The sequence below is a fragment of the Sus scrofa genome, chromosome 9 (genome assembly GCF_054392235.1).
Source record: "Sus scrofa isolate SSC_HxYL_T2T_F1_AM1 chromosome 9, Sscrofa_HxYL_maternal_Yorkshire_Landrace_v2.0, whole genome shotgun sequence".
In the NCBI taxonomy this organism is placed as follows: Eukaryota; Metazoa; Chordata; class Mammalia; order Artiodactyla; family Suidae; genus Sus; species Sus scrofa.
In genome coordinates this window covers 143,604,393-143,632,006 of record NC_139391.1, presented here as the reverse complement: position 1 = coordinate 143,632,006, position 27,614 = coordinate 143,604,393, and the positions used below count along the sequence as shown (strand labels likewise).

Here is a 27,614-nt window from a genome sequence, read left to right as displayed (position 1 = left end):
GAAAAGAACATCCAGTTTTCGAAGAGTGGAGGAGGATTTTTTTGAGGGGGAGAGGGAATGACTCAGGCAGTAGTCCATGTGAGCAAAAAGTGTGAAATTTGACCCAAAACACATTGTGGGGACAGAGAGTTGTTAGATAAGACACAGAGACATATCAAGTGTAAGCGTCACAGTAACTGGAGACAGACTTAGCACAAAGGAGCTTCCAACTGGAAGAGGCATAAGGTGTCTGAATTTAAAAAACACTGTCATTTTGCTTGGCTATTTTGATGCATTAGCAGATTTAAGGCAGGCCACAGAAGAGCCAAAATGAAGGGAAAGATAATGAGTTTAGTTTTAAACATATAAAAATTGAGATATCTTTAGGTAAATAATAAAGTTAAACCTTATGAAATTGATGATATTTGACTATATATATTTTTTTTTACTTTAAAAAGCATTTTCTATGGAACACCTAATAAATACTTGCACTTCTGTTGAAGGCACCCCCAGGCTCAGTGCTACACGCCTTGGTCTCATCCGCCTGAGTTTCACTGAAAGGAGACATAACATCAAATATAAACGAGAGACAACTCATTATAGAAATATTTACATAATTGTGTTAATACATCTGAAAACGCCCATGCAATTATGCATGTAAAAATTGACTCAAAATGTTTCAGGATGAAAAAACACCTAAGCAGATACAAATTGACTCAAGAATAAACAGAATGTCTGAATAGATCTGTAACAGGGAAAGAGAGTGAATTATTGACAACTTCCCACAAAGAAAAGCCTAGACTCGGATTGCTTCCTAGGTCAATTCTACCAAACAGTTAAAGAGCTAACACCAATTCTTCACAATATCTCCCCCAAGCAGAAGAGCAGAGAGCACTTTCCCACTCGTTCTGTGGTTATCCTCACCTAAATCCGGACAAAGTCATCAGAAGGAAAAAGGAAAAAGAAAGCCAAAGACTGATATCTTTTAAAAATATGCCATGGGTGCAGCTCTAAAAAGCATATATATATATACACAGAAATTCTCAACGCACTACTAGACAATCATATCTACCAACATATAAAGGATTACACACCAGGCTCAAGAGGCATTTATCCAGGCATACAATATTGGTTTAATATCCAACTATCAATGAATGTAATACACCACTTCAATAGAACACAAGGTGTACTAAGCATTAGGACGAATAAGTGAGCACAGCAAGGTTGCAAGACACAAGATCAATACACAAAAATCAATTTTGTTTCTAGTACACTAGTGTCGTGGTTTTCTGTGGCTCCCGTAGCAAGTCATGACAAGTTTTGTGGCTTAAAACAAAACAAATTTATGATCTTTCAGCTCTGGAAGTCAGACAGGGACGTCAAAAAGCTCAAGCCCCGGGATCATCAGCAGGGCTGCCTTTCCTTCTGGAGGTCCCACAGGAGAATTTATTTCCTTGTCCTTTAAAAATTCTATTGCTGCCCACACTTCTTGGCTCACAGCCCTTTCTTGAATCATTCCAACCTCTGCTTCCATCATCACATCGCTTAGAGAACAAAGAGTGACTCCTGATGGTGATGGGGTTTCTTTTTTTTTTTTTTTTTTTTTTTTTGTCTTTTGTCTTTTTGTTGTTGTTGTTGTTGTTGCTATTTCTTGAGCCGCTCCCGCGGCATATGGAGGTTCCCAGGCTAGGGGTTGAATCGGAGCTGTAGCCACCAGCCTACGCCAGAGCCACAGCAACGTGGGATCCCAGCCGCGTCTGCAGCCTACACCACAGCTCACGGCAACGCCGGATCGTTAACCCACTGAGCAAGGGCAGGGACCGAACCCGCAACCTCATGGTTCCTAGTCGGATTCGTTAACCACTGCGCCACGACGGGAACTCCCTGATGGGGTTTCTTTTTGAGGTGGTGACAATTTTCTCAAATGATGACGGGGGGTGATTGTGCAGCTCTGTGAATGCACTAAAATCAGTTGAGTTGTAGACTTTAAATGAGTCGATAGTGGAGTTTGTGACTTAGGCTCAACAAAGCTGTTAAAAAGATACAGAAAAAGTACAGACGATGTGACCTGAGTTGTATCTTCAGCTAAAGAATTATAAATGGCATCAATTTCCCCATTTTTGTTTATAATATTAGTATTTCTTTATAAGTATTTTAATTTCATAGGAAAAATTATAAGAATGAAGACAGAAGAATATTTTAAAATAATTGAGAAAAAATACCCCAAAGAAACAGCCACAGTGCAAATTTTATTCTCTAATAAGTCAAGATTTGCATAGATTTCCCCCCCCCCCTTTTTTGGGGGGGGGATATAGTGTAAATCTGTTTACTTTGATTATTTGAAGCATAATTTCACCTCTACAGGAACGATTATTCGAATTGTCTTCTGTGTCGGCGTGCTTAACCAGAATGTGGGGAAGACGGCAAAAAGAGCCACAGTGTCTAAAGACTCATGAACAAGAACAGTCCAGTTTCATGAGGTGATGAAATATTTTAAGGGTGGTTTTAAAATTCAGCATTTAAACCTGTTAAGGTGCAGGCAGCACGCCAGCAACGGGGCAGCCACCCGTGTTACTCAGGCTCTGAAATGAGCTGTGAGCAAAAGGATGATCGACGTGGCTTTCCAAATGCCCGAGTGTAAAGTGTGTGATGGAGACACCACGGGAAATGAAGGGCCGTCCATTTCCAGCCTGGTCAGATCGATGCTTCCTCATGCAGCGGATAGCCACCTTGCGGAGTTCCTGGGTTCCTGGCCGCAGTAGGACGGCCGAATCAATGCGGAGTCTCAGGAACTTTATGAGTGATAATAAACCAGTACGTTGATAAAAGTGCTAGAAAATTGTAAAACTTAGTTGTCTGAACATCTGAACCGAAGCCAGGGTGTTCACAAAAAGAGATTTGATCCTGAAAGACACCAGACATAAGATGGGCCCTGATGAGACTGGTCCTTCACAGACTCCAGGGCACCAGCCCCCAGGGCTCCAGGGATGGGCAGCTGGCACTTCCCATCTGGATCTCTGCAGTCCACTATGCCAGTCGGAACTCTCCCCCCGGGGATTTTTCTTCTCTTGCTGGGGCAGTCTGGGGATGGACTACGAGAGGTGGTCTTTGGAGAATTACCTAAAAAGACGAATGAGCTGGCTGGGCCAGGTCTCCTTCTAGAACTGCCTCTGCCATCGGGGGCCACCTAAACTCCCACAGCTTTGCCCCCAAGCGCAGAGGGTCTACTGTCTCTCGGCAGGCCGCTGTCAGGCTTCCCCTCCAGGAGCGCAGAGCCCCAGGGGCAGGTGTCCCTGTGACGGAGGATGGACCCTCAGCCCAGCCATCCGGGCGACCTGTGCGCCAGCGCGCCTCTCCTGGGAACGCAGAGAGCCCCGGCCTGGCTGGCTGGCATCGTTTCACGGTTTAGTCCCAGTTCTGTCACAGTCAATAGAATGGGCTCCTACTCCACTTGGAGACACAGCCTCCTGTGCGCTCCCGCGTTCATCCAAGGAAAGCCAAGCCAGCATGCGGAACGCGGAGGGGTCTGGTCTGGCTACAGAGTCAGGGGCCCGAACCCCCAGCTGCTGTGCGAACCCCCACACGGCCCAGGTGGGGGAAGGGTCCCCGAGCTCTGCCCGGGCCCGGCTGTGCCGCGGGAAGGGAAGCCCTGCGATGTCGTCAGGCTGCCGGTTCGGTGGCTTCGAAATTCTGCGGCCGAGCTCTGCGCAGGCGGCCCCGCTGCTGTGCTCACTCGTGCATTTTCCCACTGGGGTCCCACAGTGTGGCTGCTGTTTCACAGGGTGAGGAACGGGGGCCAATGTTATTTTGTTTTCACAGTCCACTTTCATGTTGTCTGCGTTACAGTTAAAAAAAAACCCACCCTGGCAATCTGGAAAATTCTGGTCTTTCTCCTTATTTCCGCCCGCAGGGTTGATGGTGTGTTCCTCTTACTCTCAGCCGGAGGAGGTCTTGGCTGACTTCGGCGCTGGGGTCCCCAGGGCAGGGGTGGTGTGGGGGACTCCCTAGGGAGAGTTCAGATTCCCTACTCAGCCTTTTCTGACCCTGGTGAAAATATAAGCAGTGTCTTTCACAACCAGTTTCACAAGCCACTTAATTCTGCTGAGTTTTGCCCATGGTTCTTGGGGTCCTTGGGGTCAGCGGCCCTCTCTCTCCGCCGTTGCTGGGTCCGCGATCTGAGCAGGAACACGAGCATCCGCGCAGGTGACACCAAGGAAGCCGGCTCTCCCAGCAGGTGGGCGAAGAGACCTGGCCCTTGGCAACCTTATTCTCAGGCGAGATTCTACATGTCTGCTGCGGGCCTGCCACGCCGGGTGTGGGCGCAGGGGGGCGTCCTTTTCCCTCCGGGCCCCCTGTCCGGTTGTCCTCTCTCTACCCTCGCTGCCCTGGGAACCGGCCCGCAGGTGTGCGCCTCCCTCCTCTGCTCTCCCCACCCCTGCAGCCAAGTGGCTTTCCTCTGCTCGTCTTACCTTCCTGTCTTTTTCTTTGCGGCTCCGGCGCGGTCCCCCGCTCTGGTTTTCCTCTTTCCTCGGGGCGCACTGCAGTTCCCCCCCTCCGTGTGGACAGAAGTACAGAGGCGTTTATCACTACGGTGTAGGCACAGTGGCTTCTACTGTTTGTCATATTATTCCTTCTCTCTTTTGGGTAAACCTGGCGAAGAAGAAAATCCTAGAAGGGAATTGGCTTTGTCATTTGTAGTGGGGATAAGAAGTGAAAAACAAGGCATAGGATTCAAAGAATTGGGACAATAATATACCCACAATTTGGTTAGGTCAGAATAAAATTAAACTGCTATCAGTAGGATATATATTAGAATTCATTCAAATTGCAGTCATATAAAGTAAGCTACTGCATCTGTTTACATTGATTCTTCAAAGACTTTGGCTCAGTACTGATCTCATTGACATGAATATGCCATTTTGCATTGAGGCGTTTCTTTTTTTGCTCCTGCACATTCAAATTATAATTTTATTATAAGACTTGTGTCGAACAGATTGTAACATTACTCACGATTACAGTGATTTTTAGAGCCATGTAGCTTCCTGCTAACATGTGGTTTATGATACAAGGCATTCGATGGTGTTGCCGAGTAAGGAGCAGATATGCCTTGTTACATTGACTATAAGACTAACCTAGAAGCTTATTATCGATTTGTACAAACTCTCAAGTGATCAAATCCTATTTTGATTATCATGTACTTTTAAATTCAACTCCTTTTACCTGTAAATATCATATATAGATTTGCTGAATTAATTCAAATTATCAGACATTCTCTTTTTCTTTTCTTTTCTTTCTTTCTTTTTTTTTTTTTTTTTTTTTTTTGGTCTTTTTGCCATTTCTTGGGCAGCTCCCGTGGCATATGGAGGTTTCCAGGCTAGGGGTTGAATCGGAGCTGTAGCCACCAGCCTGCGCCAGAGCTACAGCAACACGGGATCTGAGCCGCATCTGCAACCTACACCACAGCTCACGGCAACACCAGATCCTTAACCACTGAGCAAGGCCAGGGATCGAACCTGCAACCTCATGGTTCCTAGTCGGATTCGTTAACCACTGCACCATGACGGGAATGCTGACATTTTCTTATCTAATGGTACACAGAGGAATACATTTATATAGCATTCACGTAACAGGTAGTAAAGATACAAAACATTCATTATACTTATCGACACACAGAAAATAATGTCAGTACTTATTTGCCAAATGCATTATTTCATTTAGTCTCATATTTGAAAACAGCAATGAAAAAATTAAAAAATAAAAAGTCTCTGGAGAGTATTTTCAAAAGATCCTGTGGCTCTGAGACGCCTCCTTTTGGGAAAATGGAGTGGCCGCCTTTCCCCTGATTGCTTCCTACTCGGTTCCCGTGAAAGCCCGGGGCCTCCTCTCTGTGGAAAACACACACAAGGATATTCTGAAAGGCTGTGACTGGCCGGACCTCAAGGCCCCGGAAGTGATTTGAGGTGAATTTTCCTGAATTTCCTTTCGCCTCTGGGTGCTGGACAATCTGGCAACGGGCACGGACCAAAAAGCTGCCCCCAAGCCTGCTCTCTCTTCAATTGGAGGACTAAGAGAGCAGCCCAGCAAGACTCAACTTTTAGATGATAACAGCTCTACTCCAGCCAAGGCTCAGACAAAACAGAACAGACTTCTCCCCTGGCAAGGCAGCAGGAGGGCTGGTGCCCAGGGGGCCTGGTAAAGTCAAGAGCGGAGCTCTAACCGAGGCAGGAAGGTAAGAAAACGGTCATACGGATTGGAAAGGAAGTAGCCAGACCACACCTCTTTGCCAAAGACACTTCTGTCTCCACAAGAAATAACCAATAAATCTACAAAACGACTCCCAAGACTAATGGCTGAGTTCAGCAGTGTCGCCAGATGCAAGGTCAGCTGCATTTCTGTGGTGTCACGGCGAACACTGGGACCCTGAGCTTAAAATTATTTACATTTACAACAGGATAAAACATACAATCAGTGTAAATCTAACAAAAACGTGCACATTAGTTATATGCTGGGAAACGCGAAACACGAACGAGAGCAAAAAGAAGAGCTGAGGAAATGGAGAGGCATCCGAGACCCCGAACCGGCTGACAGAGACGGTGAAAATGCACTCCGCCAAAGTCGATTCGCAGGTTTAGTAACATTCCCATCCAAATATTAGCAATATGTTTGGTAAGTGGAGGCAATATTACTACGAAATTGATTTGGAAAGTGAAGTTTTTTTTGAAGGCAGTGGAATAAGATGTGAGGACTCAGTCCAAGCTGGAGATGTGTCACACGGCCACGGTAAAATCTGGATGGCACGTTACGGACGGAGGGAAAGAGGCACAGATAAACGAAACAGAACAGAGAACCCAGAAGTAGATCCAAGAAACACACTGAGCCAAGCCTGATGAAGGTGCGGACTATGGAGATGAGGTAGCTTTTCCCGCAGAGGCGCTGGAATATTTGCACACCCCGGGCGAGAAAAAACAGCATGCCTCAACCTGAGTCACATACAAAATTACACAAAACTCTTATTATACACAATTGCTCTGTTAAAATTAACTCAAAATGGATCAGAGACTTGTGCAAAATGTAAAACTGCAACAATATTAGGGAAAAATTACAGAAGAAAACCTTTAGGACAAGAGAGTTGTACTAGACAACAGTTCTTAGACTTAACACCAAAGCATGATCCACAAGAGGAAAACTGAAAAGTTGAGTCTCATCAAATAAAAACGTCTGCGCTGCCAAAGACCTTGTTTAGACTATGAAGGGCCAAGTTGCAGGATGAGAGAAACGAGTTGCAAATTGCACATCCGACAGAGGGCTAGTATATAGACTAAACAAATAAGTCTAAACTCAACAAAAGATGAAACAGCCCGGTTAGAAAATAGACAAGATGTACGAACAGACGTTTCGATGAAAAGGATACCGAGATGGCCAATGCGCCTCTGAAATGATGTTCAACATTATTAGCCATTAGGAAAACACAAATTAAAATCACATTAAGATATTTCTACAATCTCTCAGCTTGGCTAAAATAAAATTAAAAAAAGAACATCGTGACAACAGCAAATGCTTACAAGAATGAACAGAACCTGGGTTACTCGCCCAGTACTGCTGGGGTGTGAAATGGCACCGCCACGCTGGAAAACCATTTGGCATTTTCTAAAAAATGGAGTATGCTTCTACCACATGACTCATTCATCTCAGAGAAATAAAACCTGGTGTTGACAGAAAAGCCTGTACACCAATGTTTCTGGGAGTTTGGTTCATAACAGCCCTGAACTGGAAACAGGCGGGAGGTCCCTCAGAACAAATCACGACAAATCCACACGGCAGATACCACTCACCAGGGGGAGGAACAAACTGCTGATACACACGAGGATCTGGACGAATCACCATCAAGTTCTGCTGTGTGAAGATAGCCCCAAAGGCTGCATCCGCTTGCATGATATTCCTCGGATGGCATGTTATAGAAAGGGAGGGAGATTGGTTCGTTGAGGAGGGATGTGGGTGCAGCTGCCAGGGCAACATGAGATGTATTTGGGTGGTGGACGTGCCCGTCTCCTGGCTCTGATGTTGTCCCGTCCTCTTGTGGAAAGAGCGGAAAGGGCACACGACATCTCTCATTATTTCTGCCATCTGTGTGTGAGTATCTCACAATTTTAGAAAAAGTTTAATTAAAAACTTCTCCTTTTATACTATATATCTGTTCAAGGCTAAACTTTTTTCTCATAGGTGTCAACCAAAACACCACATGCCAAACGATTGAATGCAAGAAGCTCAAGTGCGAATCCAGCTGATGTTCTCAGGCCAGGCATTTAAGAAAATTGCAAAAATGTAAAGCAAAGCTGCTGTTTTCATCACAGCCATCCCTTTGGTACCTGCGGAAAATTGTTCCAGGAATCTCCCCCTGCCTCCGCACGTGCACCAAAATCCTGGGATGCTCACGTCCCTTATGCAAAAGTGTTTGCACATAACCTACACAAATCCCCCATGTTCTTTAAACCATCGCCAGACTTCTTATAGCACCTAACACAATGTAAATGCTTTGTAAATAGCTGCCAGTATGTGGCAAATTTGCGCTTTCTTTTTGAAACTTCTTGGAATTTTTTTTTTCTGAGTGTTTTCTCTCTGTGGTTGGCAGGATCCATGGAGGTGGGAGCCTGCAGATACAAATATGGAGGCTGACAGTATATACCTTGGGTTTTGAAAATACACTATTTTTTCTCTAAAAATGTACTGATTATGGCACTGTGTAATAATTTTATTATTTTCAATAAGTTATAAATGAGTATTTTAAAAATATCTGTTTCTATTTCTAATACACAGTAAATAATGATCAAGAAAATCCACATAACAAAACAGAACATTTAGGGTCTAATGACTTTTAACAAAGTGTAAAGAGGTCAGAAGAGCATAAGCTTTGAGAACTGCTGAATAAGATAGTGACCAAAGTTCGCTAAACACACTCAATTTGCAGTTTGTTTTGTATAATGTATTAAAATATATTAAAGAGGGAATATAATCAATAGTAACCTATGGAAGAGGATGTGAATAAAGAATATTTGTGTGTGTGTAACTGAATCACCTTACTGTACACTTGACACGAACACCACATCGTAACTTCGTAGTTCTCTTTCAATAAAAATAAAGCAAAAAACAAGAGTGGCTTCTTGGGTCAGCAGGTTAAGGATTCAGTGTCGTCCCTGCAGCAGCTTGAGTCACTGCTGTGGCACAGTTTCAATCCCTGGCCCGGGAACTTCCTTCCACTTGCCATGGGTGAGGCAAAAAAAACCCCCCAAAAAATCAAAAAAAAAAAAAAAAAAAAAAAAAAGAGAGAGAGAGATTCTCCTGCCCGGAAGATGGTGTGATGAGAAAGAAGGGTCGGGAGCTTAAACACTGCAGCAGTATTTAATTTCCACAGAGATGCCCGAAAATTTCTAAGCAGAAGCCACAGAAAGACTTTTTTCAACATGCCGTTTGGATCTTCATCTCATTTGCTGATTAGAAAGAAGTTGCAGATCAGAAGCACTTATTTAACTCGTCTCAGCATTTACCAGTCAACGACCTTTGATGGCGACAGATTGCCCTGCAGTCAGCACGGAAATGAACGTTTCTCGGTGCCAGATCTCGGGGATGAGGCCTTAAATGTTGAAATTTTGTTTATTTACTATGCAGGAAGATGACGTTTTATCCCTCCAGCCAATCGACAGGAAGATCAAAATTAGTCTCCTTTCCCGGAATAGTTTTCCTCTCTGCTCGTCCCTCTGGGTGTTACCAAATACTCTTAGCTGAGATTTTTCTATTCTAATCTTTCTCTCCTTGCCACAGATAAATCAACTGACAACAAACTGAGTGCATTCAAGGGCTGGTGCTTTGTAAATGTGCTGAAAGCAAAATTTTGCCTTTGTTACAGATCAACCTTAAGAGAAGGGACCCTTGACATCAAATGCATGAGTAATAAAAGAGAAAGTTCTAAATTGACACCATAATAATTAAAAGTTGTTGATCCTCAAAGAACATTTTCAGAAAAGTAAAAATATCTAGACAATGGGAGAAAATATTTGCAAATAACCCATGTCTGATAAGAGTTGGCATCCAGAATAATTGAAAAACTCTCAATAACAAAAAGAAAAACAACATAGGGAAAGAAAAAGGGCAAAGAACTTGAATAGACATTTCTTTAAAAAAGATAAATAAATGCCCAACAAGCATGTGAAAATATGTTCAACATCGCTGGTGATTAAATGAGTGTAAGTCAAACCCACAATGAGATGCGACTGGGTTGGCAGAATCCGAACAGTGTCAAAGATGGAGTGTTGGCCAGAATGTGGAGAAAGAGGAATCCTTAGACTTTGCTGTTGAGAATGTAAAATGGTGCCCTCACTGATGAAGACATTCGGAAAATTCCTCAAAGGTTAAGTATAGAATTGTTACAGACTCCAGAAATTCCACTCTATAGCCAAGAGAAATAAAAGTGTCTGTGCACAGAGAACTCACACACAAATGTCCATGACAGCATTGTTCATAACAGCAAAAAGTGGGTTCTCAGACATTCCAGCCGTCTGTCCAGAGATGGGTGGATAACTAAGTTGTGGCATATGCAAAACACTGGGCTATTATGCAGCTGTGAAAAGAACCAAGTTGTAGTACCTGCACACTTGAATGATCCTCAGAAACATTAGGCTAAGTGCAGAAGGCCAGACACAGAAAGTCTCATATTGTACCATCCTTTTTATGTGAAATGCCCAGGAGAGGCGAATCCACAGGGGGAGAGGGAGAGGTTATTGCAGGTTGCCGGGAGATTCGAGAGAGAAGAGCTTAACGGGTATGCAGCATCTTTCTGGGTGATGAAATGTTTGAAACTAGAAAGAGGCGATGGTTGCACAGCATTGCAAATGCACGAAATGCACTGAATCGCACCCTTGAAAATGGTTAATTTTATGTGGTGTGAATTTTGTGTCAAAAGAAAAGACGTGTGGAGGAGTTCCCTGGTGGCTCAGGAGGTTAAGGATCTGGCATTGTCACTGCGGTGGCTCAGGTTTGATCCCTGGCCCAGGAACATCTGCATGCTGCAGGCAAAGCCCCCCGCAAAAAGTGTTGAGACCAAAACCCAAAAAGTTTCATAATGTATTTTCTTACAATCTCTTTTCTGTCCCGGGACATATATACTGACATTGTGAGCGCCATTAGTTTTCCAACAGAAACTGATTTATTTCAATGTAATGACTATTATTATAAGAGAGGACTTTTGTTATTAAACGGTGAAATCCCTTTCCATCATTGTCTAACGATTATAAATAAATGAATTTTGTGAACATAATTTCTCTCTAAAATAAGAGCTTTTCTCTGTACAAATAATCCCAATTGTTTGGATTTCTGTAAATAGTTTTAATATGTGAGATGCTATAATAATGAGAAAGTATCAGTAAATTTTCCTCCCATATATTTACAATACAGAGTAAAACTGGAGAAACTGAGCTTTTTAGGGAATTTTAAATTAAAAAAGTAATAGAGCACGACACGGTAAATCAACCATACTTTAAACACATTTTTAAAAATGAGAAAGAATAAAACCTGCTATGCAAGGTCCCATTTATTAAACCAAGATATTCTTGTTTTCTAAGTAGCAGCACCTTTGTGTCTACTGGTATAAAATCCCCTGGTTGCCATATTCCTCTGAATCCCCAGACAGTGTGGGAAGGCACGCGGAACTCAGAGCAGTGGGATGTAAAGCTAAGTTCCATTGGTATTTTTCATAGAACAAGAAAATTCAAGTCTCTCAGCTCGGACTGGAGGTGCTTCACATATATACTGCCAAACAGAATATTCCTTTTGACAGAGTTCTACTTACGGAGTCCTTTGCAGTCCAGGGATTTTCCTGGTATTCGATCAAAGAGACAGAATGCAGTGGAGGAATTTCTATGGGTCACTGTGAATGCAGCAGCCCTCAGAAAGCTTCAGAAGAGAAGCCATTGTGGGGCAGCCTCTTTGTAGACTTACTCTGAGCTGTGATTGCTGTAGGGCTGAATCTCAGATACAAATAAAACAAGTGTATCCAGCTAATAATAGAGGTGGAATGTCAGTGAAGTTTTTCTTTCTTGAGAAAATAATGACTTTCAAGATTATTTCAGAAACTTGTTTACAGGTAGTTACATGTGATCAAGCTGGGAAAATAAAAATAAAGCCCACCTTGCTGTCAAATGATTTAGAGTTTTTCTTGACATAAAGGTATGCGTTTTACAGTTATCTTTTGGGGATGGCGGGAGAGTTTTCTATTTACGGTGTTGGAAGTCCTTTGACCTTGAGAACAAAGTCACCCTATTGAAAGTAATCTGACCGACAGATGCGTTGAAGCCCTTGGAAGTGAGTTTCTTCATTTAATTTGTGAAACACTTCCCTTTAGCTATTCAATCTTATGTGACATTTGCATGAAAATCAATTGTGTCTTAGAGGTGACACTGAACAAGTTTCAGGTGAGTAACTATGAAGGTGAACATGCAGGCAAAATCCACACGTGTATCTTCATCACAATTTACATGCATTTTTAAAAGACCATTGCGTTTAATACTACAAACAAAAGCATTTCATTTTTTTTTTTTTTTTTGGTAAAGGACATCTGAAAATTTTAACAAACTTGCCCATACAAATATTCTAGGATAATGATATATGGTGCGGACCATTTTATATCATCCGTCCCAAGACAGGCTTAGCCAGTCGTGTGTCACCAGCAGACGTGTGCTTACAGCAAACATTCTTTGGAAACTAGAGCATCTCCGTTAGATACACACGGATTAAATCGTTTCAGACACTTGGCTTGCATTCGTAAGGGCTCAAGACTACAAACATGGTCGAGAGAATGTTTTTAAAGAACTTAATCTCTGTGAAATGTCAAACCTGATCGTTTTGCTTTCAGCAGTTATATCCCTACTTAGACTAATAGTAAAAGGGCTAAACAGAATCAAGAAGAACCGAGAGCCCAGCGGAAAACGGGCTGTCAGGCTCTTGCCCCCTCTGCTTATTGGGAAGGGTTGTCAATATCTGCTCAGTTGTCAACTTTGACCTTAATCTTGCAGCCATGGCAAAGCTGACAGTTATTCAAAACAAGCACTTGTTTGACATATTAGAGAACCATTTTGACTTGACAGAAAGGAACACAAACCATTTTCTTTAATAATGTGAGCTGTCAGTGAACACAGCAATACTGACCCCTGAGGATTCATTGTTCATTCAAGATGGTTTGGGGCAGTGCTGGGTTCTGGCAGGAGCTATCCTTTTATAAGCCAGCTACCCAGATTCAAATAATAGAACTGATGTATTTGCTAGAAAAAAACAGAAGCTGGCATGGTAACACGCAAAATATCAGGCAACTTGTTGACGAGTCAATGCTCCCCGCGGCAACATCCATGCAAAGTATGTCGGTGCCAAGCCACCGGGGACCTATTTGCCTGAGACGACAAGTGGGAAGTGACTGTTCTTTTGCGAAGGGGGCAGACCCATCTCCCCACGCCTCGCCTCGCCCCACGGCGAGCTGCTGACCCCATGGATAAAACCCAGCTGCTCAAGCTGCAGCCGCTTGCCCTCCAGTCTTAAAGCCAGAGGGACCGTCATTAGCTAGACGCCCCCTTGGTCATCAGGAAACAAGAAGAATTGCCTGACATTTTAATGAGGGTCCCCGGAGAAGAAGGCTCATTTTACCAGGAGGAAATAGAAAATAAAGAAATTCAGACTGAGCAAGATTCTGGCCACTGTGAGGAAGAAATATCATTCGTTCTTGAATGAGGAGGAACTGAAAGAACATATTTCATACATTTTAAATCCTTTGTGTGAGTCTTTGTAGCGAATCGTCTGCGGTTTCCATCACATACTGTGCTCAGTCAGTCTCTGCTCGTTTTTACAACATTCTGACTTTTGTTCTCATTGCCGTTACTCTAGGAGGTGGATCTGAGGATATATGGCCGCGGTTTACGTCAGAAAGCGTTCAGCCTATGGTTTCCTCCAAGAGTTTTAGAGTATCTGGTCTTCTATGTAGGTCTTTAATCCACTTGCAGTTTATACTTGCGTGCGATATGAGAGAGCGTTCTAATTTCATTATCTTATACGTAGCAGTGCCATTTTCCCAGGATCCTTATTGAAGAGACTGTCTTGTCTCTATTGTATATTCTTGCCTCATTTGTTGTAGATTAGTTGACCATACGTATGTGGGTTTATTTCTGGAATTTCTATCCGGTTCCATTCATCTGTACTTCTGTTTCTGTGGCAGTGCCACACTGTTTTGATGGCAGTATGGCCCTGTACTATGAACTCAGAGATCCTGATTCCTCCAGCTCCGTTTTTCTTTCTCAGGACTGCGTTGGCCACTTGGGGTCTTTCGTGTTTCCATACAAATTTAAAGTTTATTTGCTCTATATCCGTGAAACATGCCCCAGGCAATTTAATAGGGATGGCACGGAATCTGTAGATTGCCTTGGGTAGTACAGCCGTTTTGTGAATACTGACTCTTCCAATCCAAGGACACGGTGTACCGCTCCATCTGTCTGTGTCACCTTCAATTCCTTTCATCCACATCTTAGACTTTTCACAGTCTGGGTCTTCGGCTTCCCTAGGTGGGTTTACTCCTAGGTATTTTTTCTTTTTGATGCAGTGGTAAATGGAGTTGTTTTCTTAACTTCTCTTTCTGATATTTCATTGTGAGAACATAGGAATGCAAGAGACCTCTGTGTATTAATTTCGTGCCTAGAACTTACGGGACTTCGTTGACGAGCTTGAGCAGTTTTTTGGTAGCATCTTTAGGATTTTCTATGTATGGTTTCACATCATCTGCAGAGGCGACTGTCTTCTTTTCCAGTTCGGATCACTTTGCTTGCTATTTCTCCTCTGACTGCCATGGACAGGACTTCCAAAACCATGCTGAAAAAAGTGGTGAGTGTGGACATCCTTGTCTTGTTTCTGATCTTAGCAGAAATACTTTCAGCTTTTCACCACTGAGAATGATGTTAGCTGTGGGTCTGTCATACACGGTCTTTATTATATTGAGGTAGGTTCCCTCTATGCCCACTTCCTGGAGAGTTTATGTCATAAATAGGTGTTGATTTTGTCAAAATATTTTTCCGCTTCTATTGCAATGATTATGTGGTTTCTATTCTTCAGTTTGTTCCTATGGTGCATCGCACTGGTTTATTTGTGGATATTGAAAAAAATCACTGCATCCCTGGGACAAATCCCACTTGATCATGGTGTATAATTCTTTTAATGTGTTGTTGGATTCAGTCTGCTAATATTTTGTTGAGGATTTTTCATTTATATTCATCAGCAATATTGGCTTGTGATTTTCTTTTTTTGTGTGGTATCTTTATCTAGGTGTGGTATCTGAGTGATAGCGGATTCATAGAATGAGATTGGGAGTGCTCCCGTGCACTGTTTGGGAAGAGTTTCAGAGGATAGGTGTTCACTCTTCTCTGAATGTTTGATAGAATTCAACTGTGAAGCCATCTGGCCCTAGGCTTTTGTTTGTTGGAAGTTTTTAATCACAGTTTCAATTTCAGTACTTGAGATTGGTTTGTTCATATTTCCATTTCTTCTTGGTTCAGTCTTGGAAGGTTGTACCTTTGTAAGAATTTGTCCATTTCTTCCAGGTTGTCTAGTTTACTGGAATATAGTTGCTTGTAGGAGTCTCAAAATCCTTTATATTTCTGTGGTGTCAGTTGTAATTTCTTCCTTTTCACTTCTAATTTTACTGATTTGAGCGCTTTCCTTTTTTTTTCTTAATGAGTCTGGCTAAAGATTTATCAATTTTGTTGATATTTCTAGAGAACCGGCCTTTAGTTTCATTCACCTTTTCTATTGTTTTCTATTGTTTGATATGATTTCAGTTTTTTTTTTTTTTTAAATGTGCTGAAGCTTGATTCATGTCCTGAGATGTGATCTATCCTGGAGAATATTCCATGTGCACTCGAGAAGAATGTATATTCTTTTGCTTTCAGATGGAATGATCTATAAATATCAATTAAGTCTATCAGGTATAATGTGTGATTTAAGGCCTGTGTTTCCTTGTTGATTTTCTGTCTGGAGGATCTGTCCATTGATGTAAGTGGGGTGTTAAAGTGCCCCCTAAGATTGTGTGGGCTATGCAGATTGATTTCTCCTTTTGCAACTGTTAGCATTAGCTTATATTTTGAGGTGCTCCTATGCTGGGTGCATATATACTAAAATTGTTATATTTTCTTGGATTAATCCCTTGATCATAGTGTCCTTCTTCGTCTCTTGTTTTTTTATTTTATTTTTAAGTCTATTTTGTATGTATGATTATTCCTTCTCCAGCTTTATTTTGATTTCCATTTACATGAAATATCTTTTTCTACTCCTTCACTTTCAGCCTGTATGTTTGCCTAGATCTGAAGTGTGCCTCTTGTAGACAGCATATATACAGGTCTTGCTTTTATATCCATTCAGCCAGTCTACATCTTTTGGTTGGAGTATTTAATCCATTTAAATTTAATGTAATTATATGTTCTTACTGTCTTTTTCTTAATTGTTTTAAATTTATTTTAGTAGGTATTTTTTCCCTTCCTCTTTTGTTCTCTTCTCTTGTGATTTGATGGCTGTCTTTATTGTTGTGTTTGGATTGCCTGTGTGTGTGTGTCTACCATGGTTTTTGCCTCCTCCTGGGATAGTGGGTGCAGGGCTTGGCACCTGCTCACAGGTCTCCTAGCGGGCACCCACCTCTGCAGGCTCCACAGTGGTGGTGGAGGCTACTCCTGCCCCTGGACTTCTTGCAGGCAGTGTCCTGTCGCCTGAGAATGCACAAGGGAAGATGCTCTTACAGTGTCTCTGCCCTCTCCTTGAACATGCCCCAACAGTGGTTCCCTGCCCTATGGTAGGACCAGGTTTCTCCTGAGTGCACCCTCCACTGTCTGAGACCAGCCCCTTCAGGCTGTCTCCAAAGAGCCAACCCTGGTCCCTCCTTGGGTCTGACTTTGGAAGACTGAGCTTCAGCTCCCAGTAACCCCCTCCCCACCCCGCTCTGTAGGACAAGACTGGGGAGGGCAGGGTGGCAGTGCCGGCCTTCTGCACAGACCACTCTCTATTTTGCCTTCGAAAAACCAGTTGCTTAAATACTTTTATGGTCTTGAAGCAAAAAAGAGACTTCCTGAAGATTATCAAAAGTAAAACAGTATACGTCACATGTCAAAAATTGCCATTAGTGCCATATAAAGTCGTGTGACCACCTTGGGGGAGAATCCAATGCATATACTTATCAACACGTTCCTAAAACTGTTTAGGGAAAGAGGGACAGCTTCAGTAAAAACACAGGCAAACCACGAACAAGGCAGGCACATTTGGCTCATAAAACTTTTTAAGAGAAATATTCATATTCCCTTGTAACTAGAGGAAAAGGAACTTAAAACAACCACAAAATTCTATTTAAGGGCCATTAAATTAGAAAATGTGCATGAGAGAAGATATTCAGCATTAATAGAGGCATGAGGACTGCCGTGACAATATGTCAAGTTTTCCACAGGTTATATGTTAGGTGTGAAAAACAAAATTGCTGGAGTTCCTGTCGTTGCGCAGTGGTTAACGAATCCGACTAGGAACCATGAGGTTGCGGGTTCGGTCCCTGGCCTTCCTCAGTGGGTTAACGATCTGGCGTTGCTGTGAGCTGTGGTGTAGGTTGCAGACGCGGCTCGGATTCTGCGTTGCTGTTGCTCTGGCATAGGCCGGTGGCTACAGCTCTGATTGGACCCCTAGCCTGGGAACCTCCATATGCCGCGGGAGCGGCCCAATAAATAGCAAAAAGACCAAAAAAAAAAAAAAATTGCTCATAAACCACTTCTAGGAAATCATCGAATACACTACTACAGATATTGGTGGTTTAGCAAGTCTTGGTACATCCAGACAATGATGTACCATAATGTACCATAATGGTCATTGTTTACCTGTGGTAGTAGCTGTTTACTTACAGGAAAGATTGGTTTTTATTGTATCTCTTCCCTTTTCCTTTTCCATAAATTTATCTTAAAAAATAATTTGGATTCAGAACAAAGGCTCACACATGAAAATATTATTTCATGAAGTTCCCTGGTGGCTCAGTGAGTTAAGGATCCAGAGTTGTCACCTCTGTGGCTTGGGATTGATCCTTGGCTCAAGAATTTCCACATGCCAAGGGTGCAGCCAAAAAGAGAAAAAAAAATTATTTCAGCATTTTTCATATAGATAAAGATCTAAAACTTCCTATGAGTCTCACATTTAGAACTGGGGCGTACATTATGACGCATTATTATAATCTGGCCTCTGAAAGAGATGTTCCAGCTTTTCTTATAGTACATCATTAACAGAAAATACGGTCACATGGTCCTGCACATGTATAGAGAGAGCTGCATGTTTGAAATATACAGTGCAGTTTTAGTTGGGAATATTTTTGAGCAGCATTGAGATAGGGTAACTTTTAAATTTCTGTTCTAATTTTAAGTACTTTCTGAAATACATGCAGTAAACTTTTTATAAATAAACGTTATCCCTCCCTCAAATATGTGTAAGCAATTGTTTTTAATGTTGCGCTTAATGTACAGGAGGTTAAATGACGTTAGGTTTAAAAAACACACTGCATTTTTTTTCTGAACAATAGGATCAAATTTATATATAACTCTATACAAAGATTTAAAATATTGCATAATTATGACAGATGGAGTTTTTTTCTTTAATTTTTCAAATGTTATTAATTTAAAATTTGCAAGGTGTTCTAAAATAAAGTTTATAAGAAAATTTCTCTTTAAAATTAACCAAGTAGAATAACAACTCAATATAGTCTACATTTCATCTGAGATCCGTGAAACATTACCCTGTAATCACATTTATTTCAAAGGAGATACTTAAGAAATGTTGTGATTTTTATGGAAACATTGCCCAATATTGACTTCCAGGGGCACAAGCTGAGGAATCTTGCTGATGTGATTTTAATTTTTTTTTTTTTTTTTTACTACAAGCTCATCATTTGGATCCCCTGCATTTGGAATTGCCAACGACTATACGGGACAGCACCTGTCGCAATGTCCCTGGGATTCACTGAAAATATAAACCAGCAGAAGCCACACAGCACGCTATATCCGGTGTGATTATTTAATGGAATTAAAGCACACCAATTCCCAGCACAAGGACGTGTCATAAGCCATGGCAACGGGGGCTGATGTGCTCTAGTCACTCCTACCCTGTGACGCATCTTATGCTAATGGACTAAAACTGTCCTCAACTTAATGACAAGGTCTTTGGTGGAGAACAGCGCTTTTGCGGCACTGGGCAAGTTAAAGTGGCCGATTCGAAACACTTAGAATCATCAGCTACCCCAGCGTCACTCAGTATTGATTCGGACAGTATTGCTTCATGTGTGAGAGCGACAATGGTTTTTCCCTGACCTTCTGGAAAAGAGTAACAATAATAAGAAAGTAAAGAATATGCTGAAAGTATTTCCTTTGTAATTATTTCTTGAACTTTAGTATTTTTTTTTCTTCTGCAATTTTTTAAGTTAATAGATATCGGTTGGGGAGAGGAGATAGAGGACTTTAAAACAGGTTATGATGTATCGCAGAGGCAGCCCTCTGGCTTTCTTCGCTTTATTTCAGGCTATGTGAATCATTTATTTACTAATTTATTTTTCAGAAGATTTGTTGATAAAATACTTTCTCAAAACCGTTTGAAGGGAATAATGTGATTTTCACAAGCTTTACATAACCACTACAAAAGGGAAGCAGCAAAAATGAGATATTCGACTTTTGAAAAAAAATTACTTTGGTATGCAATTCTTTTAAGCTCTTAACACTTATGCATGCATTTATCAAAGTAAGTACTAGCAAATCTGTGAGTCTCCCGCTCATAAAAAAAAAACAACTTATTAAAATTGACAAGTGCCACTCTTTCTCTTTTCCCTTTGGCTTATGGATGTTAAAATGTACTGGTGCAGCCTAAGGGGAAAACCACTCGTTAAGAGTGCTGGCATGAAAAGTGTGATTTCAGGTGCACAAGACCTGTGCGTGAAAGCCAGAGCTGAAACTGGGTTGGCTAATGGGAGGGTAAGAACTGGGGAGGCTGTGCTGACACTTGCCATCGCTGCAGGGAGGGGGGGCCACCCCACCATTCCTCAGGGGAGCAGGGCTTGTGTGAGGCAGCCAAACATCAGACATCGGCTTTGTGTTTTTGGGGGGTGGGGAGGCCCTCCCCCCGCACCCCGCACCCTGCACCCACTGCATATGGAGGTTCTCAGGCTAGGGGTGGAATCGGAGCTGCAGCTGCCGGCCTACACCACAGTCACAGCCACATGGGATCCCAGCTGACTGCGACCTACACTGTAGCTCAGGCAATGGCCGGATCCTTCACCCTCCCAGCGAGGCAGGGATGGAACCTCATCCTCCTGGATACTAGTCGGGCTCATGACCACTGAACCACATGGGAACTCCCTCAGATTTCTCAAAGACATTTTCATGTGCCCAGTAGCTGAGTATTTTTAGTGGAAAATGTGGATTTTTAAGACATTGTAATTGAGATAATGGGTTAATCAAGTGGGGAAAATATTTTAATTTAAAAATGTATAAACTGCAGGTACATTTTATGAATTTGAAGAGTGCCGATTTAAAGGACAGCATTTGCTTTTGCATATCCTACAGTTTAGCACTGTAACAGACTCTTAAGAGACAGGCAAGTTCTATTATGTTTTATTTTTTATTTTTTGGTGTTTGCTTAGGCAATCATATCACATATAAACAATGAAAACTTTATTCTCCTGTTTTCCATAGATACACCTCCTGTTTTTTGCCCTACTGCTTCGCCAGCCTCCCAGGAAATAAAAACACACAAAAAAATATCAATGAATCCAGATGATGTTTTCCTTCTCCCTGTTTCCTGCTTTTTATTGTGAGGAAAATCTTTGGGGATTTGGGGAGTGAAGCGTAAGCCTAATCGAAGCTTTGAATTTGTGTTTTGCAATGAAGGAAAATATATTTGGAATTATTAGATACCAAGTGCACTTTGGTCAGAAACTGATTTGGGATTGTCCTTGTACATCAGTAATCTAAACATCTGTTTGTATTCTAGCCTTAATAAAATGCTCTTATTTTAGAAATAATTATAGTTATTGGAAAATAATTCAAGTACTACAGAAAGGTAGTTAGGAGAAAGCAATATGACACATAAGCCCTCTAAAAACAAACTGAGATGATAACGTGTAGATTTTAATTCTTTTCTATGAGATGTCCATACACATAAGACTTTATAAAGATGAAAGTTTTATATTTAGATTGTTTTGTCTACTGCTGTTTTTTTTATTTTTTTTTTATTTTTTTATTTTTTTTTATTTTCCCACTGTACAGCAAGGTCTACTGCTGTTTTAATTTAACTGTATATACTACAGACACATAGTCATATAAACAAAAAATAGACTTGTCATCTAAGTACTGAGGAGTTTTCATTTATGTGGATAGATTCTTTTTATTTTTTAAGTTCAACATTTAAATATTTGACTTTGGCTCCTAGAAAACATATTTATACTTGCTTTACTCTGTTTTTGACTCTGTCCCTGTCTGTCTGTCTCTAGACACACACACACACAGGCACACCCACACAGGTGCATACACGCACACACATGCACACATCCACACATGCACACATCCATGTGCACACAAAATGATAAGGAAGTCCTCCAGGTTCAAAGACCACAAACAGGAGGAAAGCCTAGCTGCTTACCCGACATGGGCCAGAGCGACGGAGGTGAAGGCTGAGGGAAGACACTCATACATTCGAGTGAGGTACAAGAAAGGGTCCTGGTTGAACACAGCCTGGAGCAAATAAGTGCACTGAAAAACAATGAAAATAATTAATCAGCCTGATACCTGGAAGAATCACCCCAACCTAGGTCCACCCACAACACACAGGCCTCCCTCTGCATCGTACGGCTACACTTCCTCTACTTTTGGGACAATGAAACGTATTGGTAGAGTTGTATATTTTACATGTAGCTTCTTTGGGTGGAACTATTGAAAAAAGAAAAACTCAGTTAGTTGTAAAAAAGAATATACTTAAAATTGTTGACAGTGTGAAATGGCTCATGTGTAACTAAAACGAACAAAGCCCAGATGACCCGCCTTGGGAGAGCAGAGAGAATAGAAAGGGTATTTCACCAGATACGTCTTAAAACCAGTCCTGGATCATCTGGTCGTCGCAGTAAATGCAGCAAATGTAAACGCGGAGAATACAGAGACTAAAACAGCAAGAACATCGAGAAACCAAACTTACGGAAGGGGAGCAGGGCTTACAGAAGAAAATTGATCCTGTGATATTATTGCAGAGGAAGGGTGAAGACAATCAGAACGTGAGTTTATGACACCGTAAACCAAAGGAAAAGCGAACTGATGTAAAGAAAGAGACCGGCAGCCACTTACTCTGAAGGGCCTGCTCGGGTCCCTTCTGCTCTCTGACGCTTCTGCTCCTGAGGAGGCTGGAAGCCACAGCAACCTGGGATCCGAGACCCTTCTGCGACCTACACCACAGCTCACGGCAACGCCGGATCCTTAACCCACTGAGCGAGGCCAGGGATCGAACCCGCAACCTCATGGATGCTAGTCAGGTTCATTTCCTCTGAGCCACAATGGGAACTCCAAGAGTCTCTCTATTTATTTTTTGGCCGCGTTGGCAGCATTCAGGCATGCAGAAGTTCTCCGGCCAGGGACTGAACATGAGCCACCACTGCAATCCGAGCCGCTGCCCTGACAACACCAGATCCTTAACCCACTGCACCACAGGAGAACTCCTAGAGTTGTAACAGTTTCATACATAAGTCATTCATATTTTTGCTAGTATCCACTTGGGAGCTTGCTGGGTAAAGATAAATGCATATACATCATTTAAGTATATGTTTTACTTAATATTTGCACTATACCACATTAAAGGCAGTCCTAGAAAAATCTCACAGAAATGAAAGCAGGTACCTGCACACATGTGTGGCACTGCCAATCAGCCTTCAACCCGCCCCAGCAGGTGGACTAATTTCCTCTTTCTCTCTTCAAACCTGCCCGCCCCTCTCCTTCCCTGCCTGCCCGTCATGGAGCAAGGACAGCCATTCTCTAGGTGGGGTTTCCTGCCGCTACACCTGCCCTGCGGGGCTGTTCTCCGTGTCAGAGGCCAGACGGACCTCCTCCCAGGGTCTCAACGTGGTTGCATCAGAAATGGTTTATCGTCATCCCTCCCGGAGTCAGTGGGCCGGTTCCAGTGGAGTCGGCATTTAAGGCTCCTGCGATGTTCACGTCTGGAAAGATCCTCCCGGACCTGCCTTGACGGCCTCGCCCTCCGTCTGCTGCTCTGGCCGCCCCCTGACGGTCCGTTTAGGGCTCGCGGTCGCCTCCCTCCTCCGCTTGACGCCCGACGTCTCCGAGCTTCGGCCCTGGATTCTTCCAGGGCTGCGGCCTCCGCACCCGCAGCTTCGCCCGCTGCCCCGGGGCGGCCTCGCGACCCTGACAGCGAAAGGGTCGCTGGCGCGCGGAGGGGGCCTTGTCGGCCTCAGGCTGCTGAGACCACCGCCCAGATCTTGCCCCTGGTTTTCGACGTCTCGGGGGCTAACGACAGTTTAGACAGGTGTAAAGGATTCAGACCGTGTAAAAACGGGGTGTGGGGGGGAATAAACAGAGCTGCGAACAGTGACCGTGCGGAGCCCACGACCCCCACACATTTGCCGCTTGCCCTTTCCGGGATCAGTCACCCCTCCTCTGGGCGACTCCCAGGCTCCTAAAAACGGCCCTCGGCTGAGGCGCGCTTTGCATCCGTGGCCGCGCCCAGGGATGCCAGGGTTCCGCCGCCGCGTGTGCGAGTCCCAAACGCAAGGCCTCGCCTGCCCGGCCGCCCTCCCTGCAGCGGCCTCCATCGCCTCCCATGCTCTGAAGCATTCTGGAAGCATCGACTGACGTCCATTCCAATGCCATCCGCCTCGTCCACCACGCGGCCATGTCACCCAGCCTCGGTCCCCGGCCCCCTCCCCCAGGCTCCTGGCGTCAGCTTTTCTCAGGAAATCCTCGGTCTCCAAACTGACTCTCCCCAGCGGCCTCCAGTTTACTGCGGGACTCGGAGCTCCCCCTGCGGCGTCCCGCGGAGATGCTTGGGGGAGGGCCCGGCTGGGGAACCTCAGGGAGGAAGGTCTGTCTGCCTCGGGTCCCTGCTCGGGTGCCTGGGTGGCACCTGTAGCCCCGGGACCAAGCGCATCGTCCGTGAGGACGCAGAGTCTCGGGGAAGCTTTAGGCCGTCAAGTCGGCGGAGAGGCCCTATCCGCGCAGCACGTGATTAAGTACCAGGGACCAGGGGTTTTTAGGAGAAAACTAGGTGTGTGCCTCCCTGTTAGAGTGAATCCAGGAGGAGGGACCGTGTCACAGACGAGAAGGGCAGGGAGGCCGTGCGGTGCGGCTGGCTTTTGAGCGCAACCCGAGGCCGAAATAAAACAGGATATGAGGAAGGGATCTGAGGGCGTTAACAGTAAACGACCCGGCCCAGCACACGTTCGCTCTCTAAACGTCTGCATGGATAGGATTATACATGCTGTTAAAAACGAAGATGAAGAATTCTCTGCGGCACAGTGGGTTAAGGATCCCGCATGGCCCCTGCTGTGGCACAGGTTCAGTCTCTGGCCCAGGAACCTCCACATGCTGGCAGCATGCCCTCCTCCCCCCCAAAACTTCGACAGATACTCCATAAGACAGAACATTGCTAGTCTTCAAACAAGGAAAACTCACTCCATTGCCATTGCTCGCCATGCACATTTCAGGTGACATCCTAGACCGCTGTGTTCCTGCAGCTTCATGGCTATTAAACACTCCTGCGGACCTCACTTTATATTAACTGTATCAGTGAACTGTTAAGAGTCCATAGACCAATAAGTAGGGGTCCTTGACAATGTGGAGAGAAATTTCAGGCTCCTTCCTCTGCTGCCACTGGACGCACTGTTATCTTCAAGAGAAAGCATGGCCTGCAGACAGACAGAGAAAAATCCAGTCCGCTGGAAGGACAATATCCTAGGAAGCCTTCTTCCATGAATAGAATGCTTCAAGAAATGCACCTGATGGGGCCTGCATGTTCCATTTCTTAAGAGACTATTCTTTTTCCTACAAAGCAGTGATCCCGTCTCTGGGCTTTTGGATCATTACATTTTCTGTGTTCTGGATCTTAAACTCAAAGAGTTTCTTTTCTTCTCTTTTTTGGTGTAAGTGACTCTCTTCTGGTTGACAAATGAAAGCTCTAGGCATTCCTTTAAGCATTTTCCATGCAGTTTAAACCCTGACAGCTCAGTACGTTGCAGGCACATAAACAAACATGTTGACTTGAGCCTGAAACGATTGTGCTATGAGGGTCACGACCTACTCCGTTCCTCTCCCATAAATATCAGCAGGTGTAGGATTAAGGTGGATTTGGGAGAAAAGCCCACCATTACCCAACAGGCACACTGTTTAAAAGGAATGATATGGGCTCTATTTATTTCTTAATGTCCGGTGTTTAAATTTTAATGTTGTTACACTTGTTTCCAGCCCTTTATTTTGCATAGTTTTAAAATGGAAGCAAAAGAGAACATAGTAGCGAATATCTCCAGAACTTCATGAGCATGAAGCAGATTCATGCGGAGCTATTGCCAAAAGTTAAGGTGCTGTTGGGACTTTGGAGACTTTCCTCAAATGTGACTATTCAGAAAAGGATAGACCCTCTTGAACTAAGTCTGGGTTTTGCTGACAAGTTGTTCAGCATGTTAGGAAAGATGTTATAGAAGCCAGTACCTGTCATTTCATTAAGGGTGTGATGTAGCTGATGTAACTGATAGTCTGGAAACTGGGAAATTGAATGAAGTTGTTCAGAAGAGGTGAATCAGATCCAAACAAAACTACGAAGCAAAATAGGAAAGAGGATTGTTCAATAGTTCAGAACAGGCTCCCTTCATCTTGTTACTTCCTTCTCTTTTTTAAAAAAGTTTTAATGGTTAAGAACTCTTTCCTCACCCCCAATTTTATATGTCTCCATGTAATGGTAAAAAAAAGTCATTCTAATTACTATAAAAATAACAATAGACAGTTGGGGAAACAGCCCCGTTATTGTTTAATTTAAATCATGGTGAAACAGTAGGTTTTTGCTGTAGTGAATACAAACCCAGCCAGGGCATGAGAGGGGGCTTGGCAGAGGGCTTCAGGGCCGTGGTGTTCTGGCCAGACCAGCGTGGTTTATAGAACGGGCAGCTGCGCCTCAGCGCATCTGGGGCCAGGGATCTCTTCTCAGCCTTTAGTTAGCCACCTGCCCTCCAAGCCCCGGGGAAGGTGGGCAAATCTACGGCACCGTTTTGCTGGATACAGTGACACCTCGGCCTGGATCAACCTGGTCAGGCGAACATGGACAACAGAAGGATTTCTTTCCCAGTTTTGCTGTTCTGGTAGAGACGACCCCTGGACAGTTTCACACGGGATGCTGAGGTTTACCTTGAATTTCCTTGTCTTTCCAAACGTCAGCTGTCATAAACTGCTGAGGACACAGTGTGAGGTAGAAAGGGCCATGGGCCATGCATCGGTCAAATTTCTTCATTCTGTACATGAGACAATGGTATTCTGATTAATAATAGTGAATTTTTTTAGGCATAGTAAATGCTCAATACTTTATAAAATGATTTGCATGAAACATTTAATTTTTATAAAAACCCTATGACCCAATATTGTCATTACCTACATTTTACAGCTGGAACTAAAATCCAGCTTTTTTCAGCTTCTTCGTTCATGCTCCTAACTACAGAACTGTAATCTGAAAACCTAGAGAGGCAGGTTTCTAATCTTACCATACTTTTCCCTTGTTTCCTAGAAGAAAAAGCTAAACCCCAAAGAGGTCGTGCAGAGGTCACTTGTACACTCTGCTCCACTTCCGTTCACAGCTGGGTTGGAAACGGATTTAAATGTCAGAGTGAAGTGGTTTCCCATAAATGCATATTAAACTCAAAATAGTCTTCTATTTATTCTTTCAGTCACATCAGAGATAGTCTTTTAATTACATGCAATTTTGTAGCTCGTATTTGTCAATTAGGCCTTTTTAATGTTACAAGGAATCAAAAGGAAAAAAAAATGCAAACAGGTTTAAACAGAAAATAATTGAATTGCATTGAACCCCTCCTAAAACTGCGAAGTCCATGGTAGGGCCAGCTTTGAGTTTGCTTTGATTTGAGACCTACAGCTTGGCAAACATCCTTTCTCTCTTCAATTGTGGCAGATTATTTTTTTCGCCTAAGGCTGGATTCTCCCGTGAGGTCAGACACTATGTGGTAACTGTTCCAGGCTTCAAGTTCATGACTTCTGGTAGCGTTTTCAGATGATCAATGTTCTTGAACAAAAGTCTCAACAAATCTCCCTCGCAGTTCATTTAACTGGACCAGATTCCAATTTCTGATTCAATTCTCTTAGCCACACAAATTCTGTGTTTCGAATGGCTTGCTTTTGATTAGATTAATTCAGATATGAAGAGTATTACTTGGATTTGATTGAAAGTATGCAGCCATGTGCCGGGGTGAATGCCCTTTTCCAACCCTACCCTCCAAACAGACAAAAACGGAAGACGGCTACAGACCAGGAGAGGAGCGACAGGCTTGCTCTGGCGACGACGAC

General features: G+C 43.3%; 1 long non-coding RNA gene across 2 annotated transcripts in view; it reads right to left on the bottom strand.

The window, feature by feature from the left end:
- LOC146400263 (uncharacterized) overlaps nt 1-27,614 on the bottom strand; it is a 56,483-nt gene that overhangs the window by 12,097 nt on the left and 16,772 nt on the right. For both annotated transcript variants that reach the window (XR_014816907.1, XR_014816906.1), the window contains exons 2-5: nt 26,448-26,551; nt 21,697-21,806; nt 7,812-8,052; nt 4,449-4,647 (exon numbers count right to left, since the gene is read on the bottom strand). This is a non-coding gene — a long non-coding RNA (uncharacterized LOC146400263). The remainder of the gene's footprint in view (nt 1-4,448; nt 4,648-7,811; nt 8,053-21,696; nt 21,807-26,447; nt 26,552-27,614) is intronic.